Source organism: Lutra lutra, chromosome 5, assembly GCF_902655055.1.
Source record: "Lutra lutra chromosome 5, mLutLut1.2, whole genome shotgun sequence".
Classification (NCBI taxonomy): Eukaryota; Metazoa; Chordata; class Mammalia; order Carnivora; family Mustelidae; genus Lutra; species Lutra lutra.
Window position 1 is genome coordinate 44847879 of NC_062282.1, and position 24135 is coordinate 44872013.

Genomic DNA, 24135 nt, shown 5'->3' on the forward strand with positions numbered 1-24135 from the left:
CCAGAGGCTGTTTAGATGTGGAACGTAGAGCTCTATAGGAAGGAAAAGTCTAGAAATGTTCCTGTGTTTCTACCTTGGGTACCATTGACTGAGGTAAACTATAGATATATCTATATATAGATATATCTATATATATCTATAGAAGAGACACAGATCTTAAATATAAGACAAGTTTAATTTGGATCTCCTAAACTCTAATGCAATACATGCAAGTAGATGTCTACTGGGCTACATGGTTTTGAGGTTTTTGTAAGAGGTGGGAGTCAGAGGTGTTGAATGTACTTTGGGAAAGTAACATACACTTTTTTCTTATTTTAAATAACAGGACATATGGATGAATAAAATCCAATTTATAATAGCTGTTATCTATTGCTAAGTGCTGCCTCAGTTCTCAGTGCTTTGACTTATTTAATCTTCATACCAATTCTATGATGTAGATACTCTAGGGATTCCCATTTTGCAGATGAGGACATGGGACATAGAAATTCAAGTACTTTACTAAGGTTACATGGGCAGTAGATGGAGGAGACTATCTTCCAACTTCAGCAGCAGGATCCACTACCTTTGCACTTAACTCTTATGCACCTGCTCTCATAGCAGCCAGGCCATCTTCCATCCAATGTCACATCATAACAACTATTTACCCCTTATATCTCTGCAGAGCCTATGAAGATTTTGGCTAGATGTTTTGCCTTATTAGTCTTTCATTCATTATTTTACAGAAGAAGAAACTGAGGCACAGAGTGGTAAAATAACTTCCCTAAGGTCACATAGGGAAGTAGGTGAGCTAGTATGTGAACTTAGCTCTACTTCCAGGACTAATACATTTAATTGGTACATAACCATACAAAGCTATACTTTTGGATGCAACTTTTTGATTACTAGATGGGGGAAAAGGAAGGTGAGCATTGATCTGTGAAGGAAGTAAAGTAAAATCTAGTCTAGGAATTTCCATTAAGTTTATGATGTCAAAGAAATATCATGTGGCTCTTCTGATCTTTATGGGAAAGTATTTAGTTAATGCATCAAGCTCTAGGGCTTGAAATTTTTAAATAAATTATTATACTGGGAGGAAAAAAAAATTGAACCTCTTTAAAAATCACCAAAGCCAACTTTAAAAGGCCAAATTGTAAATGTTGTTAAACAGAAACTGCTTTAAATACAAAATCCCACTTGTCCCTCACAGTCTATGAAGTGCCATTGGCATTAATTATACATTGGTTAAAAACAAGGCAACAGGCCCAAAGTGGAGTCACTTTTAATGAGCCCCATGTCACCAAACTGAGATTTAGTGACTTAATTACAGTTTTAGTTTTTCCAGAAATACTATTCTGAACCAGTCAACCAGGAATAATCTGATCAGAATGAGATAATCTGCCTGATAGACCCCTACCATTTCCTTAAGGAAACTAACCTTGCAATAACGAATTCACTCTTTTTGTTTAGTGTAATTTCCTATTCCTTCTCCCTCCTGCCTATAAAAGTCCTCCATTTTGTACAGCTCATTGGAGTTCCTTCCTGTCTGCTAGAGCAGATGCTCCCTGATTCATGAATCATTGAATAAAACCCATAAGATATTTTAAATGTACTCAGTTGTATTGTTGTTGTTTTTTTTTAACACCATCCTGCCTCCATCATTTTACAGAGAAGAGAATTGAACCTTACGTAAACTAAATAAACTTCTCAAGGAGACAGCTTGTAAAGGACAGTGTAACTTTAAATCCAGGTTTATCTTATGCCCAAGTTTAAACTCTCAAGTATCGTATATTATTTCTCTTTTACTTATTGTAGAAACGATTCTGCTAAAAATGGGGTTTAATCAAGAAACAACTAGAGAGGTAAATTTACCCTAGAATATGGAAAGAGCAGTGAATTATGTACGTACCATGAGGAAAGAATCTTTGTCTTGAAACTGGGTTATTCACAACTTTTCAATTGCTCTATCCAAGCTTTCCAGTCTGCTGATGATGGTGCTGAAAAATACTACATACGGTATGTCTACTATATTGACTATGTATTGGGGAGAAGTACAAAATTAACCATTTTACTGTTGTTAGGACATCAGGGTGAAAACAGGTGCTAGGAAATGAGCAATACTGTGGTTGCCCATCCAAACATTTATTGAAATATATCTTTTCATCTGGACTCACTGAAAGATCTTCCCTCCCATTCCTCCCCTAGATTTGTTTTTAATTTTGAGTTCTTATATTTTAAAATAATCTATTGTATCTCCTCAATTTTAGCATGTGGCTGGCAGAGTCCTTAGTTGGAATAAACAGAATGAACAAATGAAAAGGAAAGGCTGGTAAAGAATAAGAAAGGTGCTACAGATGAAATTAGAGATGGCGTCATTCCTGGTTCCCTAATGGCTTTTGTTGCCTAGGGTTGTCACTTGGTTCCTAGGGCATTTGCTCTTCGAAAATGCTAAAGTCCCTGAAGCATCTGGGGTGATCATTCATAACCTAGTATGGATTAGTTTATGCAGGTTGCTCCTAACTTCTCCGTAATTTTAAGGCCAGTTCCTGAATTAGGGCATCTGAAAGAACTACCTGATCCAATTCTTCACAATAGAGCTGTTTCTGAGGCTAGGAGAGGGTAATGGCTTGACCAGGAGTCCACAGATGGTCTCATAATCAGCTTCAGAACCCAGGTAGGACATGGCTCAGTACAAGGCTCTTTCCTTTGACACTTTGCTGCCATGGATATGTTATGTAGAGATGATGTTACAGGCATAGGATTATGTATAGTTAACAGTGGCATGTGGATGGGGCACCTGGGTGGCTCAGTGGGTTAAAGCCTCTGCCTTCGGCTCAGGTCATAATCCCAGAGTCCTGGGATTGAGCCCCGCATCAGGCTCTCTGCTCGGCAGGGAGCCTGCTTCCTTCCTCTCTCTGCCTGCCTTTCTGTCTACTTGTGATCTCCATCTCTCAAATAAATAAATAAAATCTTTAAAAGCAAAAACAAAAACAAAAAAACAGTGGCATGTGGAGAAAAATAGAGAGCTCCTCCCCTCTCTAGCTTTGGGGACCCGGGAACATTTCTCATCTTCTCTAAGTCCCCGTTTGTTCTTCTGTAAAATGGAGATAAATATTATCTATCTTACTGTGGTGTTATGAAAATTAGATAGAATTGTACATACAATGTTCTTAGTGGAATGCCTGGTATCCAGTACCTAGTTAATACAGTATGCAAACACTTCAAAACTGACCACAATTAAATTATTCAAACCTCAGAATGGTGTATTACAATATAGGTAGATTAAAATCTTAGATGAAGATTTTGATTAAAATATGATTTTTCACTTTTTTCCTGGGTCTACTTCTTACTTTAGAAGTGGTTGACAAATGCCATTACAGAATGCAAAGGATTTATACAGTGAACAGTACCCATCTTTGATGTTCCTTCTCAACATCTCCCCAAGTGTACCAGACAGGGGAAAAAAAAAAAAAAGATTTGTACAACTGGTAATTTTTTGAGGTAGATGTTTGAGCTAATGTGGAAGGGCTGATCATTTTAATTAATCCCTGTGAATTTCTAGTTTACATGAAGCAGCTTTGGTTTTACTAATTAAATCTCAGGATTGTCAGGTTATTAAGGTCTAAAGATCAGAGGGAATATTTGAAATGGAAATTAAACTGGAATATCTTAAAATGTTGGAGGGACATTATGATCAGTGAAAACAACTGTAGCTGAAGACATGATTTCTCCAGGAGATTTAGAACTCTGTTATTTGTCAAAGTCTTGAGCATTAGATAAGCAAAAGATAAAATTTTAGCAAGATTTTTTAATACAACATTCAGTGAGATTAAATGAGAACAATTGCTTTTAGAGACCTCAGTCATGAGACAAATGCAAAATAAGAAAAACCTCTTAGTTTCATTTGTGAAGACTGGACCCAGTTGCTACAGAGAAATTTTTATCAGATACAGTTGTTTTTAATTAAGGGATTTATAATGTTTCAGATTAAGATTATGTTACTTAGAAAAGTCCTGAACATATATTTAAGAAGTTAAAGTGGATTTCTGGCTTCCACTCAGGATGGCAAAAACTACAAAGTGTTGCTCTCACCTGAACAATAAGAAAAAGTGACAATTTATGAAAGCCTAATTTTCATGAACTGATTAGAAAACTAAGGATGCAGGGCAACAAACTGGTCTGAAATCTAAGGAAAGACAAGCTCCTCTAAGGAGAAGTATGCACTGGCTTTCCTAGAGGAAAGCACAGGGAGAAGATGGGAGCCATCATGTAAGTTGTGAGATCTGGGCTAAAATTTCTAATTAATTGCTAGGACTAAGTTGACTATCATTAGAATTTAGAAATCCCTACAATGCAGACACAGAGGAAATTTTCAGCTATTTACAGACTTTTCTTTATGGCACTCCTTAAGGTACTTAGGGGAAGGGATTAAAGAAAGCCTCCCATGGGCTGTAGGCCTGAAGGAAGAGAGAGGCCATCTCCTCTATGATAAAACCTTCCCTGAAACTTCTGTCCTAAGGGGAAAAAGCCTTAAACCACCAGGCAAAGTGTAGCAAAACACTCAGTAGACCCATTATGGCTGAAGGAAGACAATGGGGAGGCGGGGAGCTCTACTTGAGGCAGGGCAAAAAAACTATCCAGGCCCAGACTGCTGCAGGGGTAAGAGCAAGCAAGTTCACTGAGAAAGGCACACTTTAAGCATGTAGGGACTTAGCACATGTCTAAGAACAACAGAATCCCACCTCTGAATCCTCCCACCAAGCCATACAACAGCCAACTAACAAGAGTGTGCTTTGGGAAAGGGGCAAAAACCTGGAGATCTACTCTCTGAGGTTAAATTCACAGAGAATATCTAAAGCTGAAACTATAATAGGAATATTTGGAAAAATCTTATGACAAGTTAAACCCTACCCTGAATACAAGGTAGGGCTGTAGAAATATGAAGGAGATGATGTAATATATACAGAGTAATTGTAGGAACAACAAAACTCAAAAGCACCTCAACTCCTAACAAGAGTGAAAAAATATCAAAAGTCTAGCAATAAAAAGAAGCATATTTGTTTGGGGGCATAAATACTATTTTCTTCAATTTATTCTGTTCTGTAGATGATTTCCAAGGCACCAAAAAAGGAAAGGGAAAAAATGCACTATCAAGACACAATCAATAAAACCAAACTCAAATGAGTACCAAATGTTGAAACTATCAGGAAATATAAAATAACTAAAATTAACAGGTTTAGGGATCTAGTAGAAAAATTGGACCACAAATACAAACACATCAAGATTTTTAGCAGCCAGATGGAAACCCTAAGAAAGAAAAAAAATATATGAGGATTCCAGTTCTAGATGGCAATATAGGAAGATCTTAAACTCACCTCCTCCCAAGAACATACTGAATCTACAGCTACATATGGAACCTTTTCCTCTGAGGGGGGAAAATCTGAAAACTATCTAAGCAACTCCTACACATTGGGTAAATAAGAAAAAAACCCACATCAAGGTGGGAGGGAGAGGCTAAGACAGTCTTGCCATAAACCTCACTCTCGGCATGGAGATCCATCCCAAAGGAGGGAACTCAAACTCTAGAGCTTCTCCCTGAGGAGCAAAGGATTACAACCCCATATCAGGCACTGCACCTTGGAGATGAGCTCCCAAAACATCTGGCTTTGAAGACCAGGGGAGCTCATATATCCACAAAACCCAAGGGGTGTAGCAAACATGGCAACAGCCCTCCAAGGGCTCACATGTGGACTCATTCTCCACAGGAGCCTGAACAGAGGCAGCCAATGGAGAGGTGCCCAGACCTTATATGAAAGCGGCTTATTTACTTATTTTAAAGTATTGACTTGGGAGGGGGGCAGCATCTAACTAAACACACAGCTAAGGGCCCACTGTAATCCTTTCCAGAGATCTCAGGGGGCGGACACCATCTTCTGCATTTTCTGCAGCTCTCCAGAGAGCCAGCATCTCCCAAAGGAACTTTTATACATCTGATGCCCCAGTTTTTTTGTGTCTGCTTCCCAGGAGACACCCCATGGCTGCCTGGATTTGGTGGCCAATGGGCTTGCGTTTCTGTGTCTCAGGACAGTAACAGAGAGACAGTTCTCTGCCATTTACCACCTGCGGGGTCCTAGACGGACAGTAGGCTAAAACACACTGTTAGTCTTTCTGTGAACAACATCTATTTTCTTGTCCTGAAATTACAGCTGAGGGGGCAGTTTTCTGGTCTGGCACACATCTAGGTGCCTACTGAAATGCACCCCAGGGATGAAGGCCAGTGACACTATGTTTGTGCTGTCTTTCTGCCTTGCTACAGCTCACTGGTATCTCCCAGAAAGGAATTTACACCTTGTGTGGTGTCCAACTTTTGTTGCTTCCACCAAGGGACATCACTGGATTACCTGGCTCTGGCGACCAATGGGGTTTATGCTCACGGGTCCCTTAGGACTGTTACCAATGGAGAAACAGTTCTTAAGTGGCTACCACCTCCTGGGCACTCAAAGAGGAAAAGGCCCAGTCTTTCTGTGTTTAGCTTATCTTTATAGTTACAGAGTGAAGGACAGGTTTCCAAATAAGTACACACCTAAGGGCCTACTGTAATTTTCTCCAGAAACTCCAGAGAGTGGGTACTATCTTTGCACCTTCCTTCTGCTGCACTCCAGGGTGAAGTATCTCCCAGGGGGAAGCTTGTACACATGTCTGGTGATCTGGTTTTTATGGCTGCTACCCAGGGGATGCCCCTTATCACTTAACTCAGCAGGGCTTGTATTGCTGGGTCCCATGGGGCTGTAACCAAGAGAGAGACAGTTCTAGGTCAGGTGTCACCCCCAAGACACTGCACAGAAAGCATATGAACTCCCCTTTCATTTTTGTATGAAAGAAGCTTATCTGCTTGTCCTGGAGCTTAGGCCTGAGGGGGGGGCTTCTGAGGGGGAGGCTGATTGCTTCTGTTCTCCTGGAAAGGGGATTGTACACGAGCCTGGTACCAGAGTTTTTGGCTAATGATTCTAGAGTGTCAGGCTCTTGTGGCCAGCAGGATTTATGGTAGTGGTCACACAGGACTATATGTATTAGAATATTTATCACTACTGTGTAACTTTCCAAACAAGAACAATTTCAAACAACCTAACTTTATACCTAAAGGAACTAAAAGAAGAAGAACAAATGAAACCCTACTAACATCATTAGTAGAAGGAAGGAAATAACAAAGATCAGAGGGGAAATAAATGAAACAGAGACTAAAAAGACAATAGAAAATAGCAATGAAACTAACTTTTTAAAGAGCCAGGTCTTAAACAAAATTGATATTTCTTTAGTGAGACTCACCAAGGGTGAAAGAGATAGGACTCAACACCGGAAATGAAAGAGTAGATTACAATTGATATCACAGAAATGCAAAGGATCAAAAAGACTACAATGAATAATTGCATGTCAATAAATTTTACAATCTAGAAGAAATGGGTAAATTTTGAGAAACATAAACAATGAAAATCAGAACAAACTGATAACTGGTAAGGAGATTAAATCAATAATTGAAAACCTCCTAGCAAACAAATCCCATGACCAGACTGCTTCACTGGTAAATTCTAGCAAACATTCAAAGAAGAAATATTACCTATTCTCTCAAACTCTACAAAAAAATAGAAAAGGAATAAATACTTCCAAACTTTTTTCTATGAGGCCAGCATTACCATGCTAACAAAAATGGACAAGGATACCACTAGAGAATTATAAGTCAATATTCCTGGTAAACTTAGAAACACAGTGTTTACCAAAATATTAGCAAACCAAATTCAACTGTACATTACAAGTACCACATATTGATCAAGCAAGATTAATTCCAGGGATGCAAAGATGGTTCAGCATCTGCAAATCAATCAACATGATATATCACATTAACAAAACCAAGGATAAAATGATCTCAATCAATAGAGAAGAAGAGTTTCACAGAATTCAACATTATTTATGATAAAAACTCTTTATGATAAAAAAAATTAGTAAGAGAGGGAATGTACCTCAACATAATAAAAGTCATACATGACAAGCCCATAGCTAACATCATTCATTTATGAAAATCTGGAAGCTTGTCCTATAAGATCAAGAACAAAGCAAGAATTCCACTCTCCTCACTTTGACTCAGTATAATTTTGGCAGTTCTAACCAGAACAATCAGGTACAAAGAGGCATCCAAATTGAAAAGGAAAAAGTAAAATAGTCATTATTTGCAGATGACATATTATAGAAAGAAAACTCTAAAGACTCCACTGCTCCCCCAAAATGTAACTAATCAATAAATTCAGTAAAGTTACATGATATAAATATAAACATATCTGTTGTATTTCTGTACACCAGTAACAATCTAACAGAGAAATTCAGAGAACAATATCACAATTGCATAAAAAAAAGAATAACATATCTGGGAATAAATTTAACCAAAGAGGTAAAACACCTATACGTCTAAAAATATAAGGTATTAATTAAAAATACTGAAGAAGGGGTGCCTGGGTGGCTCAGTGGGTTAAGCCTCTGCCTTCGGCTCAGGTCATGATCTCAGGGTCCTGGGATCGAGCCCCACATCAGGCTCTCTGCTCAGCGGAGAGCCTGCTTCCCCCTCTCTCTCTGTCTGCCTCTCCACCTACTTGTGATCTCTCTATCTACCAAATTAAAAAAAACAATCTAAAAACACTGAAGAAGACACAAATAAGGGAAAGATATTCTATGATGGATTTGAGGAATACTAATAAATGTCCATACTACCCAAGGTAAATTACAGATTCCATGCAATTCCTATCAATATTCCAATGGAATTTTTCACAGATATAGAACAAACAATCCTAAAATTTACATGGAATCTTAAAAGACTCTGACTATTCAAAAAGAATCTTTAGAAATAAAAACAAAGTTGGGGCCATCACACTCCCTGATTTCAAACTATATTACAAAGCTACAGTAATAAAAACAGTATGATATTGTTATAAAAACATGGAACATGAAACAGAATAAAAATTCCAGAAATAAAACCACACATATATGTTCACTTAATTTATGACAAAGAAGCCAAATATATCAGTGGGGAAAAAAATCTCTTTAATAAATGGTATCAAGAAAACTGGAGCATTCTCTTACAGTGTATTCAAAAATTAGCTCAAAATGGATTAAAGCCTTGAAAGTAGTATTTGAAACCATAAAACTAGAAGAAAACAGTCAGTAAGCTCATTGACATTGGTCTTGATGATAATTTTTGGGGAGATTTGACATCAGAAGAAAAGTAACAAAAGTAAAAATAAGCAAATGGGACTACATCAAAATAAAAGCTTCTTTAGAGCACAAAAAAATCCATTAACATCATGAAAACAGTTATCTAAATGGGAGAAAATATTTACTGAATGGAAGAATGAATACTGTAGGCAGAATGAAATATAAACTGAATGGGAGAAAATATTTACAAATGATAAATCTGACAAGGGATTAGGATCCACAATATATAAAGAATTCATACAACTCAACAGCAAAAAAACAAAAAACAAAAAACAAACAAAAAAACCCCCCCCACAAAGACCCAAACATTTAAAAATGGGCAAGTAACTGATCAGATATTTTTTCAAAGAAGAGATACAGATTGTCAACAGGTACATAAAAAGGTGTTCAACATCAGTAATCATCAAGGAAGTGAAAAAAGAAAGAAAAAGAAAGAAAATCTGTGAAATAATACTAAAGAAAAGGAAATGAAAATCAAAACCACAAGATAGTACCTTATACCTTTTAAAATGGTTATTCTCAAAAAGGAAAAAAAAATAGTGCTGGCAAGGATGTGAAGGACTGTGCACTCTTGGTGGAGATGGTAATTCATGCTTCCACTATAGAACACAGTATGGAGATGTCTCAAAGATTTAGAAGTAGAACTACCATATCAGCTAGCAATTCCACTTCTGGGTACTCATCTGAAGAAAACAAAAACACTAATTTGAAAAGATACATGTATCCCCATGATCACTGTAGTGTTTTTTTAATAAAAGCCAAGACACAGAAACTGAAGGGTCCATCAATGGATGAGCAGATTAAGAAAATGTGACATATGTACACACATCCATACACACAATGGAGTATTACTCAGCTACTAAAGAGAAGAAAAATCTTACCATTTGCAACAATATAGATGGACCACAATGACATTATACTAAAAAAAATAAGAGAAAGACAAAGGGTGTGTAGCCACAGCCTCTAGGTAAGATAATCACTGTTTCTCATGATTTTCAAGGAAATATATCTAAATTCCAAGACCCAAACTTGAAAACTTCAACTCAGCTTTACTGGGTTTACAAAAGAATGAGATTCTGAAAAATGTCATTGCTTTTTCCCTTGACAATAAAATCAACATTATGAGGACCAAAGAGTGAAGTTATTTTTCCCCTCTTCATTCAATGCCTACAGTATTACAGGAAATCCACTATGTGTTTCTCTTCTACACTTACTGAAACTTAAAAAAAAATCTAAACATCACATAATCCTAGAAAGTAGGCATTGACATTATCATCCCTACTTAGAGGAGGAGTAAGTCTCAAAGGTGCAGAGAGAGTCGATTTATAGAGATTGTGAAAACCTATCTGAAGCCCATGCTCTTACCTGTAAGAACATTATCATCTGAGCCCATGCCAAGCTGCCCAACAGTGAACCCTATAGTAGTGTGGGACATCAGTACAAAGCCTGTTTTCTTGCAACAGGGGGTGATAATCAGAATCTGATCATTGTCATAGGACTGTTATAGTTGAAATAACACCACTTTATATTTTTATTAAAATTCACTTTGAGAGCTATTAATCGTCAACAAGTAGATATTATTAACTTTATGTCTGTCATTTAGCTTTGTTGTCATAGTAATTATATTATAAATGCGGCTCAAGAGTTTCTAGCCAATTACCATGACAGATTTTATTTCAACAGTATTTTTCAAATTGTGGCTTATAGAGCATGTGTGTCAGAACTACCTGCATGCTAGTTAAAAATATGGACTCTGGGACCTAATCTGGATTACCTAAAATGGATTTGTTAGCAAAGAGGTCCAGAAATCTGCATTTTAAAGAAGTTTTTATGGGTAACCTTTGCTAAAAATTTGAGAACCACCATAATAAACTACACTTATAAAATGAAATAGCATCTGGAGAAATTAAAAAAAAAATAAAGGTGGGGAAAGAAATAGTCTGGAAGACTGGCATAAATGTTAATAGTGTTTACACCCACCAAATGCTTCTCAAGGACATCTTACTTCTTAACTATTCAGGAATGCTATAAATTTCACATCTTCCTCCTGATAGTACTACTCTGTGAGTGACCTTATTTGGAAAGAAATTAGAAATGTTCATGTATTTCTTTAGGAATTCCAAGTTGCTTGTTCCACCCCACAGCAGAGTTCAGCTTTTGGGTCTAGAGTGCTCCACTTAAAGCAAAAGAATAAAAATATCACCTTCCCCCAATTTGAACACATCTGCCTTAATTTTTATGGCAAGCTTCCTTTCTCAGTATTAACCTGGGAAGATTAACTGATCCCAACTAGCTGTAGCTGACAGTTCTGTTTCTTCTGTGAATGAGGAATTACATCTCAGTAGGCAACTGGCTTGTGTTTTGCAGAAGAAGAAAATGTAAAATAATTAAGAAGATAGGAAGCTGCATGTATTCCTTATTTCTGTAATTAGCAATGCTTTGTGCTCTGAATTCTAAATTTTTGAGAAGGCACATTCCTTCAACTCCAGTTAATAAAGAGATATTTTAGAGTTAAAAAAAAAAAGGCAAAAATATCCACTGGGGTCCACAATTCAGAGCTTGCTGATCTGGTTTCCTTACCTGTCATATTCATAAAGCACTTCAGAAGCCACCTCCAGTTCCTGTTTAGAGGTCACTTAACCCTGCCACAAATTATAGTCATCTGTCCATTGGTTATTGGTAACTTCATATGTAGACATTCATACTCCTAGTGCCATACAACTGCTCTCTTTCACTTATTAATTTATTTAATACATTCTAAGGATCTATTCATTTTTACTGGTTTATTTCTTTATTTATTTAAAGTAGGCTCCATGTCCAATGTAGGGCTTGAACTCACAACCCAGAATCAAGAGTCACATGCTCTACTGACCAATAATAGGCACTATTAATACTAATAGGCACCCCTGCTCTATTTTAAACTCTAAAGCAGAAACTGACACAGAGAATTACTTCTCTCTTTCTCTTCACCACTTAGAATCCTAGCTATTCTTAGGACTGGAAAGAGACTTACATTTAATAATATTAGGAAGCTTTTTATTAATTATTTTTCATTATTATATCATAAAGGATAACATCAGAGAATCTTGCTCCAGCTTTTTCTACCCAGAATAAGCACTTTTTCTCCTCTATTCTTATTGAAACTTGAGCTCTTTTTAACTCTAATGTGAATACCTCTTGCTTCTTATTTCCTGAATACACTTTTTCTCCCCCACAGATAGGGTGTGACATTCAGCAAGTATTTATAGAGTAACAAAGACCAAAGTCTAGACAGGCTCCTCCGAGCCCTCTTCCCAACTAAGCCTCAACTTGTGTCTATAGGACTTGTGACTCTAAGCAAGAATGATCCCATACTCCCCACCCCTCCACCCCACTATGTGACCTGAACAAACACTAACTTAGTTTCTAATTAGCTCAAGGCATGTCCATAGGATGACTGCTCCAGCCCTCTTAAATGCCTTCCTGAGAAAGCTCAATGCTGCCAAAGAATTTATTGTGTTTTCCAGTCAAACCCTGCCTATAGACCCTTTTGCTTAAAGCATTTACTTCAGAAAACTTACCATTATAAATCCTTTCTCTGTCTCTAAGATGTATTATAACTTTCACAACAAGGAATGTCTTTCTCAAGGACCTGAGAGCCATTCCCTTGAAATGTAATCATGTGGAAAGATAGGACCCCTGTCTCCCAGGCTCTCTAGGAAGGTAGGAGCCTGACTTTGACAAGCAGTTAGCAGACACAGATGGCCTAATCACACTGACCAATCCATACCTGCTTTTTGTAATTTTCTATTTGCCTTACTCTGCATGAGCCTTGTTCATTCTCCTCCATACTACTTTTTTTTTCCTCTTTCAAGTGCCTTGTCATCTCTGTCAAGATTGGAATTGAGCTCAGTTTACCTGAACTCTCTCTATGCTACTGCACTAGTACTGAAGAAAATCTGTTTTGTCCTTTTTAACCAGTATGCAGTGCAATTTTTTTCCTTTAACAAGAGTACTGTGTACTGAGGTAGGTAGTGGAATACTATGTTAAGTAAAATGGCTGTGGCTTCTATTCTTAGGGACTTAAGGGCTTGCTGGGGCTGAGGGTTAAAAACAAATCATCAGGTAAATTCATGTAAAAGTGTGATAATTATTAGAAAAGAGAGGTGGCTGGTACTATAAGAGGCTAGAGCAGGAAAAGTCAGAGGAATTCCTTTAGGAAGTAAAAACTGAACCAAAACCTTAAGGCTGGAGTGGAAGTTAGGAAGGCACACAGGGTACAGAAGTGAACTCCATGCAGAAAGAAAAGTACAGAAAAACCTTGGGCAGGAAAGGTGCTCAATGAAGGTAGCTAGGTGGTTCAAGCACAGGCACAGAGAACCAGGAAAGAGTGGGGTGCATGACAGGAGGGCCAATCCATACAGGCTTGCTTTTCTTTTTATACTATTATGAAAAATTAAAATCATAAAGAAATAGAGAAATAGTATAATGAACTTCCATGTACCACCCAGCTTTAACAATGATCAACTTAAGTCCTGTCTTGTGTTATCTAGTCATTATCTATACCTCCTCACTACCTGGCTTATTTTGAAGTAAATCAAAGCCTGGCATATCTACTTTTTTCATATTTTTGGCTTGAATAATGGTAGAATAGATTCCTATAAGTGGTTTAAAACCCTAGGACAGATTCCTAGAGGTGGATTGGTGGGTGAAAATATACATGTGTAAGAAATGTTTATAGGAGGAAGATGGCAGAGGAGTAGGAGACTTAAATATTGTTGGGTCCCAGGAGTTCAGCTAGATAGTTATCAAACCATTCTGAACACCTACAAACTCAACAGGAGATGAAAGAGAAGAAGAACAGCAATTCTAGGAACAGAAAATTGACCACTTTCTGGAAGGTAGGACATTCAGAGAAGTGAATCAGGAGTGATATATAGGAAGAGAGACTGCAGGAGGAGGGGCTGGATCCCAGCAAGCAGTAGAGCAGAAGAGCACAAAATCAGAACTTTCAGAAGTCTGTTCCACTGAGGGATGCAGCTCCAGAGGCTAAGCAGGGGATGGACACCATGAGGAGACAGTGTGGTCTCAGGACCCTCAGGGTCATGGAAAGACTGGGGGTGCCTGAGTGTAGCAGAGCTCCCAGGTATTGGAGCAGGGAATCTGGCTGTAGAGATGGAGCAAAGGAGTGGGCTCTCAGCTCAGGGTTACCTTAAACTGTGATCCAAGGCACAGTTGGGCCACTGCTTTTTGAGCAGGGACCTCACAAGTGACAGATCCGGGAAGACCCCCTCCTTCCTCCTCCAGGAGGAGTGGCACAGAGCATGCTGCATGAATTTGCTGGGTTTGGAGACTCCAAGAGGGGCTGTGTGCCAGAGGTAGAAATGCTTGGTCACAGGCTAGGTGACTACAGAGTGAGGCCAGAGACCAGGGAGATGGGAGGGAATGACTGCTTTTCTCTGAGGGCATACTGAGAAGTGTGGCCCTGAGCTCTCGTCTCCTCTGGGCTGGAGATTGGGAAGCCACCGTTTTCATTCTCATCCTCCAAAGCTATACAGAAAGTGTACAGGGAACAAAAGCCACCAAGAGCAAAACTGAGCAGATTACTTTGCCTGGCCCTGGACAAGGGCAGTGCAGTCCACTTTGGGAAAAGACATTTGAGAATCATGGCAAGAGGCCCCTCCACCAGAAGATCAGTAAGAACATCCAGCCAAGACCAAGCTCACTAATCAATGAGAGCTGTGGAACTCCAGAGCTAGGGGGATGCAGCACATAGAATTTATGGCTATTCCCCCATAATTCTTTAGTGCATGGCTTTTTTCTAGACTCCAGACTGATCAAACTCTTTACTTTTCCAACCAACTTATCAATTCCTTTTTTAGAATCTTTTTCAATTTTCATCTTTACAGTCATATTCCATCCCTTCATCATGTATACCCATACACACACACACACACACACACACACACACACACACAGAAGTGAACTCCATGCAGAAAGAAAAGTACCCATATACCCATATATATATAATATATATATAACATATATAATAAATATTATTTATATGTAATATATATATATAATATAAATATTATTTATATTATATATATAGTGTTTTTATTTCTTTAAACTTTTGGGAGCTAGTTTCCTGGAGCAGACCAAAATATACCCCAAATCAAGTGTGTGGCTCTTTTCTATTCACCAGTCTAATATATGTATATGTATGTATGTATATATACATACATATATATATTACCCCCCATATTCTTTTCTTTTCAGTATCAAGTCTCTTCTGATTTGGTTCGTGTATATTTTTCTGGGGTCATTGCTACCCTTTTATTATTTTGTTCTCTCATTCATCTGTTCTTATCTGGATAAAATGACAAGGCAGAAAAACTCACCACAAATAAAAAGAACAAGAGGAAATACCAATGGCTAGGGACCTAATCAATATGGACATTAGTAATATATCAGGACTAGAGTTCAGAATGATGATTACCAGGTTGCTAGCTGGACTCAAAAAAAACATGGAAGATACTAGAGATTCCCTTTCTGGAGAAATAAAAGAACTAAAAACTAATCAAGTTGAAATAATAAAAGCTATTAATGAGGTGCAATCAAAAAAATGGAGGCTCTTACTGCTAGGATAAATGAGACAGAACAGAGAATTAGTGATATAGAAGAACAAACGGTGGAGAATAAAGAAGCTGAGAAAAAGAGAGACAGACAACTACTGGACCACAAGGGAGAATTCAAGAGATAAGTGATAGATAAGATGAAACAATATGAGAATAATTGGGATCCCAAAAGAAGAAGAAGGAGAGAAAGTGGCGGAAGGCATATTGGGGCAAATTGTATCAAAGAATTTCCCTAATTTGGAAAGGGAACAAGTATCAAAATCCAGGAGGCACAGAAAAATGCCTCTAATCAATAAAAATAGGCCAACACCCATCATCTAATAGTAAAACTTACAAGTCTCAGTGACAAAGAGAAAATCCTGAAAGCAGCTTGGGACAAGAGGCCTGTAACCTGCAACAGTAGAAATATAGAGTGGCAGAGCAACTGTCCACAGAGACCTGGCATGCCAGAAAGGACAAGCATGATATATTCAGAGCACTAAATGAGAAAAATATGCAGCCAAGAATACTATATCCAGCTAGGCTGTCATTGAAAAGAGAAGGAGAGATAAAAAGTTTCCAGGACAAACAAAAACTAAAAGAATTTGCAAACATCAAACCAGCCCTATAGGAGATATTGAAAGGCGTCCTCTAAACAAAGAGAGAGCCTAAAAGTAACAGTCCAGAAAGGAACAGAGATAATATAGAGTAACAGTCACCTTACAGGCAATACAATGGCACTAAATTCATATCTTTCAGTAGTTACCCTGAAAGTGAATGGGCTAAATGCCTCAATCAAAAGACACAGGGTATACAATGGATAAAAAAACAAGACCCATCAATATGCTGTCTGCAAGAAACTCACTTTAGACCCAAAGATACCTCCAGATTTAAAGTGAGGGGATGGACAACAATTCACCATTAAAAGAAAGCTAGGGTGGCAATCTGTTTATCAGATAAATTAGATTTTAAGCCAAAGACGATATTAAGAGATGAGGAAGGATACTGGATCATACTTAAAGGGTCTGTCCAAGAACAAGATCTAACAATTTTAAGTATCTATGCCCCTAACATGGGAGCAGCCAATTATATAAACCAATTAATAACAAAATCAAAGAAACACATCAACAATAATACAATAATAGTAGGGGACTTTAATAGCCCTCTCACTGAAATGGACAGATCATCTGAGCAAAAGATCAATAAGAAAATAAAGTCTCTAAAGGACATATTGGACCAGATGGACATCACAGATATATTCAGAACATTCCATCCCAAAACAACAGAACACACATTCTTCTCTAATGCACATGGAATATTCCTCAAAATAGATCACATCCTGGGTCACAAATCAGGTCTCAACTGGTACCAAAAGATTAGGATCATTCCCTGCATATGTCAAACCACAATGTTCTGAAACTAGAACTCAATCACAAGAGGAAAGTTGGAAAGAATTCAAATAAATGGAGGCTAAAGAGCATCCTACTAAAGAATGAATGGGTCAACCAGGAAATTAAAGAAGAATTGAAAAAAAAATCATGGAAACAAATGAAAATGAAAACACAACTGTTCAAAATCTTTGAGACACAGCAAAGGAAGTCCTGAGAGGAAAGTATACAGCTATACAAGAGTTTCTCAAGAAACAAGAAAGGTCTCAAGTACTCAACCTAACCCTACACCTAAAGGAGCTGGAGAAAAAAACAGCAAAGAAGCCTAAGCCCAGCAGGAAAAGAGAAATCATAAAGATCAGAGCAGAAATCAATGAAATAGAAAGCAAAAGAACAGTAGAACAGACCAATGAAACTCGGAGCTGGTTCTTTGAAAGAAACCAAGATTGATAACCTTTGGCCAGACTTATCAAAAAGAAAAGAGAAAGGACCCAAATTAATAAAATCATGAATGAAAGAAGAGAGATCACAACCAACACCAAAGAAATACAAACAATTATGAGAATAAATTATGAGCAACTATACGCCAGCAAATTTGACAATCTGGAAGAAATGGATGCATTCCTTGAGAATATAAACTACCACAACTGAACCAGGAAGAAATGGAAAACCTGAACAGACCCATAACCAGTAAGGAGATTGAAGCAGTCATCAAACATCTCCCAACAAACAAGAACCCAGGGCCAGACGGCTTCCCGGGGGAATTCTACCAAACATTTAAAGAAGAAGTAATACCTATTCTCCTGAAACTCTTCCAAAAAATAGAAATGAAAGGAAAACTTCCAAACTCATTTTATGAGGCCAGCATTACCTTGATCCCAAAACTAGACAAAGACCCCATCAAAAAAGAGAATTACAGACCAATATCCTTGATGAACACAGATGTGAAAATTCTCACCATAATACTAGCCAATAGGATCCCACAGTACATTAAAAGGATTATTCACCATGACCAAGTGGGATTTATTCCTGGGCTGCAAGGTGGGTCAACATCTGCAAATCAATGTATGTGATACAATACATTAATAAAAGAAAGAACAAGAACCATATGATACTCTCAATAGATGCTGAAAAAGCATGTGACAAAGTACAGCATCCTTTCTTGATCAAAACTCTTCAAAGTGTAGGGATAGAGGGTACATACTCCAATATCATCAAGGCCATCGATGAAAAATCCATAGCGAATATCATTCTCAATGAGTAAAAACTGAGAACTTTTCCTCTAAGGTCAGGAACACAGCAGCGCTGTCCAATTTCACCACTGCTCTTCAACACAGTACTAGAAGTCCTAGCTTTGGCAATCAGATAACAAAAAGAAATAAAAGGCATCCGAATCAGCAAAGAAGAAGTCAAACTCTCACTCTTTGCAGATAATATGATACTTACGTGGAAAACCCAAAAGACTCCACTCCAAAACTGCTAGAACTCATATAGGAACTCAGTAAAGTGTCAGGATATAAAATCATTGCACAGGAATAAATCAGTTGCATTTCTATATACAAACAGTAAGACAGAAGAAAGAGACATTAAGGAGTCGATCCCATTTACAATTGTACCCAAAACCATAAGATACCTGGGAATAAACCTAACCAAAGAGGCAAAGAATCTGTACTCAGAGAACTATAAAGTACTCAGGAAAGAATTTGAGGAAGACACAAAGAAATTGAAAAACATTCCATGCTCATGGATTGGAAGAACAAATATTGTGAAAATGTCTACGCTACCTAGAGCAATCTACACACTTAATGGAATACCTATCAAAATAACATCAACTTTTTTCAAAGAAATGGAACAAATAATCCTAAAATTTATATGGAACCAGAAAAGACCCTGAGTAGCCAGAGGAATGTTTGAAAAGAAAGCCAAAGTTGGCAGCATCACAATTCCAGACTTCAAGCTCTAAGACAAAGCTGTAATCTTCAAGACAGTATGGTACTGGAACAAAAGCAGACACATAGATCAATGGAACAGAATAGAGGGCTCAAAAATGGACCCTCAACTCTATGGTCAACTAATCTTTGATAAAGCAGGAAAGAACGTTCAATGGAAAAAAGACCGTCTCTTCAACAAATGGTGTTGGGAAAATTGGGCAGCCACATGCGGAAGAATAAAACTGGACCATTTCCTTACACAAAACACAAAAATACACTAAAAATGGATGAATGATCTCAATGTGAGAAAGGAATCCATCAAAATCCTTGAGCAGAACACAGGCGCAACTTCTTTGACCTCAGCCACAGCACCTTCTTCGCCAAAGCATCCAGCCACAGCACCTTCATTGCTAAAGGCAAGGGAAGCAAGGGCAAAAATGATGTATTGGGACTCCATCAAGATCAAAAGCTTTTGCAGAGCAAAGGAAACAGTCAACAAAACCAAAAGACAACTTACAGAATGGGAGAAGATATTTGCAAATAACGTATCTGATAAAGGGCTAGTAACCAAAATGTATAAAGAACTTATCAAACTCTACACCCAAAGAACAAATAATCCAATCAAGAAATGGGCAGAAGACGTGAACAGACATTTCTGCAAAGAAGACATCCAGATGCCTAACAGACACATAAAAAAGTGCTCAACATCACTCAGCATCAGGGAAATACAAATCAAAACCACGGTGAGATATACCTCACACCTGTCAGAATGGCTAAAATCAACAAATCAGGAAATGAGATGTTGGCAAGGATATGGAGAAAGCATTTTGTCAAACTTTTGAATCTTTGCCAATCTGAAAGGTAAGTAATGGCAGCTTCACAAATTATTGCAATAGGTGGACCAATAGAAAGGTACAGGCATGGTCTAGGTGACAATGGGAACAAAACTAGTGTCACAATATGTTCAGGAGAGAATAATCAGAGGACTTTGTGTAGCATCAAACACAGCGAGAAGAGGAGGTACCAATTGACTCTTAAAAACACTAAAATGTCCAGCCGCTGGGAGTCCCTGGAAGCAGTTCTGGGAAACCCAGTGGGCTGCTGGGATCGCATCTCTGTCCATGAGGCGGGGAGGGGGTGGCACATATACCATTTTTAGTCGTTTTCTAAGCGCCTCACGCTGATTCTCATGGGCCCGACTTCCGGCCCCAGCTCTGCCCTGCAGCATAATAAAATGGCTAATCAGGTGAATGGTAATGCGGTACAGTTAAAAGAAGAGGAAGAACCAATGGATACTTCCAGTGTAACTCACAGAACACTACAAGACACTGATAGAGGCAGGCCTCCTACAGAAGGTGGCAGAAAGACTTGATGAAATATTTCAGACAGGCTTGGTAGCTTATGTCGATCTTGATGAAAGAGCAATTGATGCTCTCAGGGAATTTAATGTAGAAGGAGCTCTATCTGTACTACAGCAGTTCAAGGAAAGTGACTTATCACATGTTCAGAACAAAAGTGCATTTTTATGTGGAGTTATGAAGACCTACAGTCAAAGGGAGAAACGGGAGCAAGGTGCAAGAGTCCACAAAGGGGTTGGATGAAGTGAAGATAAAGGCGTTGCTTGAAAAGACTGGCTATATTCTGGATGTAACCACAGGACAGAGGAAGTATGGTGGTCCTCCACCAACAGTGTGTACTCTGTTGTACAACCTGGCATTGGAATAGAAGTCTCAGTAGGTAAAATACCAAGAGATTTATATGAGGATGAGTTGGTACCCCTTTTTGAAAAGGCTGGTCCCATTTGGGATCTACGTCTTATGATGGATCCACTGTCTGGTCAGAACAGAGAGTATGCGTTTATCACCTTCTGCGGGAAGGAGGCTGCACAGGAGGCCATTAAGCTGTGTGACAGCTATGAAATTCGCCCCAGAAAACACCTTGGAGTGTGCATTTCTGTGGCAAACAACAGGCTTTTTGTTGGATCAATTCCAAAGAATAAGACTAAGGAAAACATTCTGGAAGAATTCAGTAAAGTCACAGAGGGTTTGGTGGACGTTATTCTCTATCATCAACCCGATGACAAAAAGAAGAATCAGGGGTTCTGCTTCCTTGAATATGAAGATTACAAGTCAGCAGCACAAGCCAGATGCCGGCTGATGAGTGGAAAATTAAGTGTGGGGAAATGTAGTTACAGTTGAATGGGCTGACCCTGTGGAAGAACCAGATCCAGAAGTCATGGCTAAGGTGAAAGTTTTATTTGTGAGAAACTTGGCTACTATAGCGACAGAAGAAATATTGGAAAAGTCATTTTCTGAATTTGGAAAACTCGAACAAGTGAAGAAGTTGAAAGATTATGCATTTGTTCATTTTGAAGACAGAGGAGCAGCTGTTAAGGCCATGGATGAAATGAATGGCAAGGAGATAGAGGGGAAGAAATTGAAATAGTCTTAGCCAAGCCACCAGACAAAAAAAGGAAAGAGCACCAAGCTGTTAGACAGGCTTCCAGAAGCACTGCGTATGAAGATTATTACTATCACCTTCCTCCTCGTATGCCACTTCCAATTAGAGGTCGGGGTCGTGGTGGGGGGAGAGGTGGATATGGCTACCCTCCAGATTACTATGGCTATGAAGATTACTATGATGATTACTATGGTTATGATTATCACGACTATCGTGGAGGCTATGAAGATCCCTACTACGGCTTTGATGATGGCTATGCAGTAAGAGGAAGAGCAGGAGGAAGGGGAGGGCGAGGTGCTCCACCACCACCAAGGGGGCGGGGAGCACCACCTCCAAGAGGAAGAGCTGGCTATTCACAGAGGCGGGTACCTTTGGGACCACCAAGAGGCTCTAGGGGTGGTAGAGGGGTCCTGCAGAACAGCAGAGAGGCCGTGGTTCCTGTGGATCTTGGGGCAATCATGGGGGCAACGTAGGAGGCAAGAGAAAGGCATATGGGTACAACCAACCTGATTCCAAGCACCGTCAGACCAACAACCAACAGTACTGGGGTTCCCAACCCATCGCTCAGCAGCCGCTTCAGCAAGGTGGTGACTATTCTGGTAACTATGGTTACAATAATGACAACCAGGAATTTTATCAGGATACTTATGGGCAACAGTGGAAATAGACAAGTGAGGGCTTGAAAATGATATTGGCAAAATCCGATTGGCTCTAGATCTACATTCTTCAAAAAAAAATTTGCTTAACTGTTTCATCTTTAAGTAGCAGTTTGCTGCCATTTGTATTGGGTGAAGAAATCACTACTGTATGTATACTCAAGTCTTTTTATTTTTTTTCCTCTTTCATAAATGCTCTTGTACATTATTGGGCTTGCAGCGTTCCCTTATTCTGGGGGTTACAATGCTTTTATCGTTTCAGGCTTCATTTTAGCTTCAAAAACAAGCTGAGCACACTGTTAAATCATGATTTTGCAGAACCTTTGGTTTTGGACAGTTTCATTTTTTTGGTTTGGGATAGATGACATAAGAGTATGGAGTATGCTGTAAATAAAAATTCAAGCTAGTGCTTTGTCTTAGTAGTTTTAAGAAATTAAAGCAAACAAATTTAAGTTTTCTTGTATTGAAAATAACCGATGATTGTATGTTTTGCACTCCTAGATGTAGGTTAACTGTGTTTTTACATTGTTATAACTTCACACCTTTTGGAAATCTGCCCTACAAAATTTGTTTGGCTTAAACGTCAAAGCCATGACAATTTGTTCTTTGATGTGATTCTATTTCCAATTTCTTGTTCATGTAAGATTTCAATAAAACTAAAAAATCTATTCAAAACAAAACAAAAAAACACTAAAATGTAAGAAACATAGCTGTTTACTCATAGTTTCCTCCCCAGTCCCTACTCTTTAAAGAATAATTTTTTGTATATTTGCCTCTCCTTGCGTGGAACACCTTTGTCTTTCCCTTTTTTCTTTTGTGAAACTGTTTTATATGATTTTTTTTTAAAGTAGATGAAAATACCTTTAGTAAGGCAAAATGCACTAATGAGACTTGAATGGGTCACGATGAACATCTGGCATTTGAAATGTGTCTAAGGTTTTGTCTCTATAAGGCAAATTGTCTGGCTTCTCACCAGGGACTCTTACCTTCTCCTCCCTCTAATCCTAACTGAGCTAAACGGGGAACATAAATATGCCCTTGAAGTCTAAATAGAGTGCTGGAGAAATTCATTAAGGAATACTGACTCTTGGGGTAGAAATATTGCAGCATAGGTTACATTTCTTGCAATTGTTTGCAACCTAATCGCTCTTTTCTTCCCATCCTAATGCTGTCAGTCTAAGGAATCATTCCCTTTGCTCACCCCCAGCTGCATATGCTGTGTTTGGTGGCACTTGTCTGCTTAACACTTATCCAAACCCTACTTGCCTTTCAAAGTTCACATTTTTCTAGATTCAGCTATATTCTCAGGAACTTCCCAACAAACTCTCAATACCCACATGGGCTTTTCTTATTTTAAGTACAAGGAGTGTAGAAAGCAATAGGGCAGGTGGTGGAGAGGGGAGGGAGACTGGAGTCAGGGGACAAAAACAATGGATTTAATTAGAAATACAAGACCTGGGCATTTCAGTTTGTTTTTGCTTTGACTCTGAAACTAAGGGAACTTTGTGGTTTTGAGATAATCACTTAACCTGAGTCTCACTTCACTCATATATGAAATATAGAGAATAATGCCTGCCCTGCTCCTTCATGGGGTAAATTTAAAAGAAAACTTCATGGATATTTGGTCAAGAGTAGAAGTAATAGATAACCGTGAAAAAAAGTCAACCACGTTTGTATGTACCTGTCTTACACATGGATTTGTAGAATGCAAAGTTACATTCAGAAGTTCATATAGTGTCATTATTCAGTCCATACTTCAGAAGATAAAATGTGTTTTCCACTGAATACAATTTTAGAAGTTTGATTATGGTAAGAGCCTTTTTTAACTGAAATGTATTAAAAATGTCACATGTAATACACATACACACAG

General features: G+C 38.3%; 1 pseudogene; it reads left to right on the forward strand.

The window, feature by feature from the left end:
• Positions 1–20313: 20313 nt before the first annotated feature.
• On the forward strand, positions 20314–22945 carry LOC125100994 (heterogeneous nuclear ribonucleoprotein R-like; annotated as a pseudogene).
• Positions 22946–24135: the final 1190 nt, after the last annotated feature.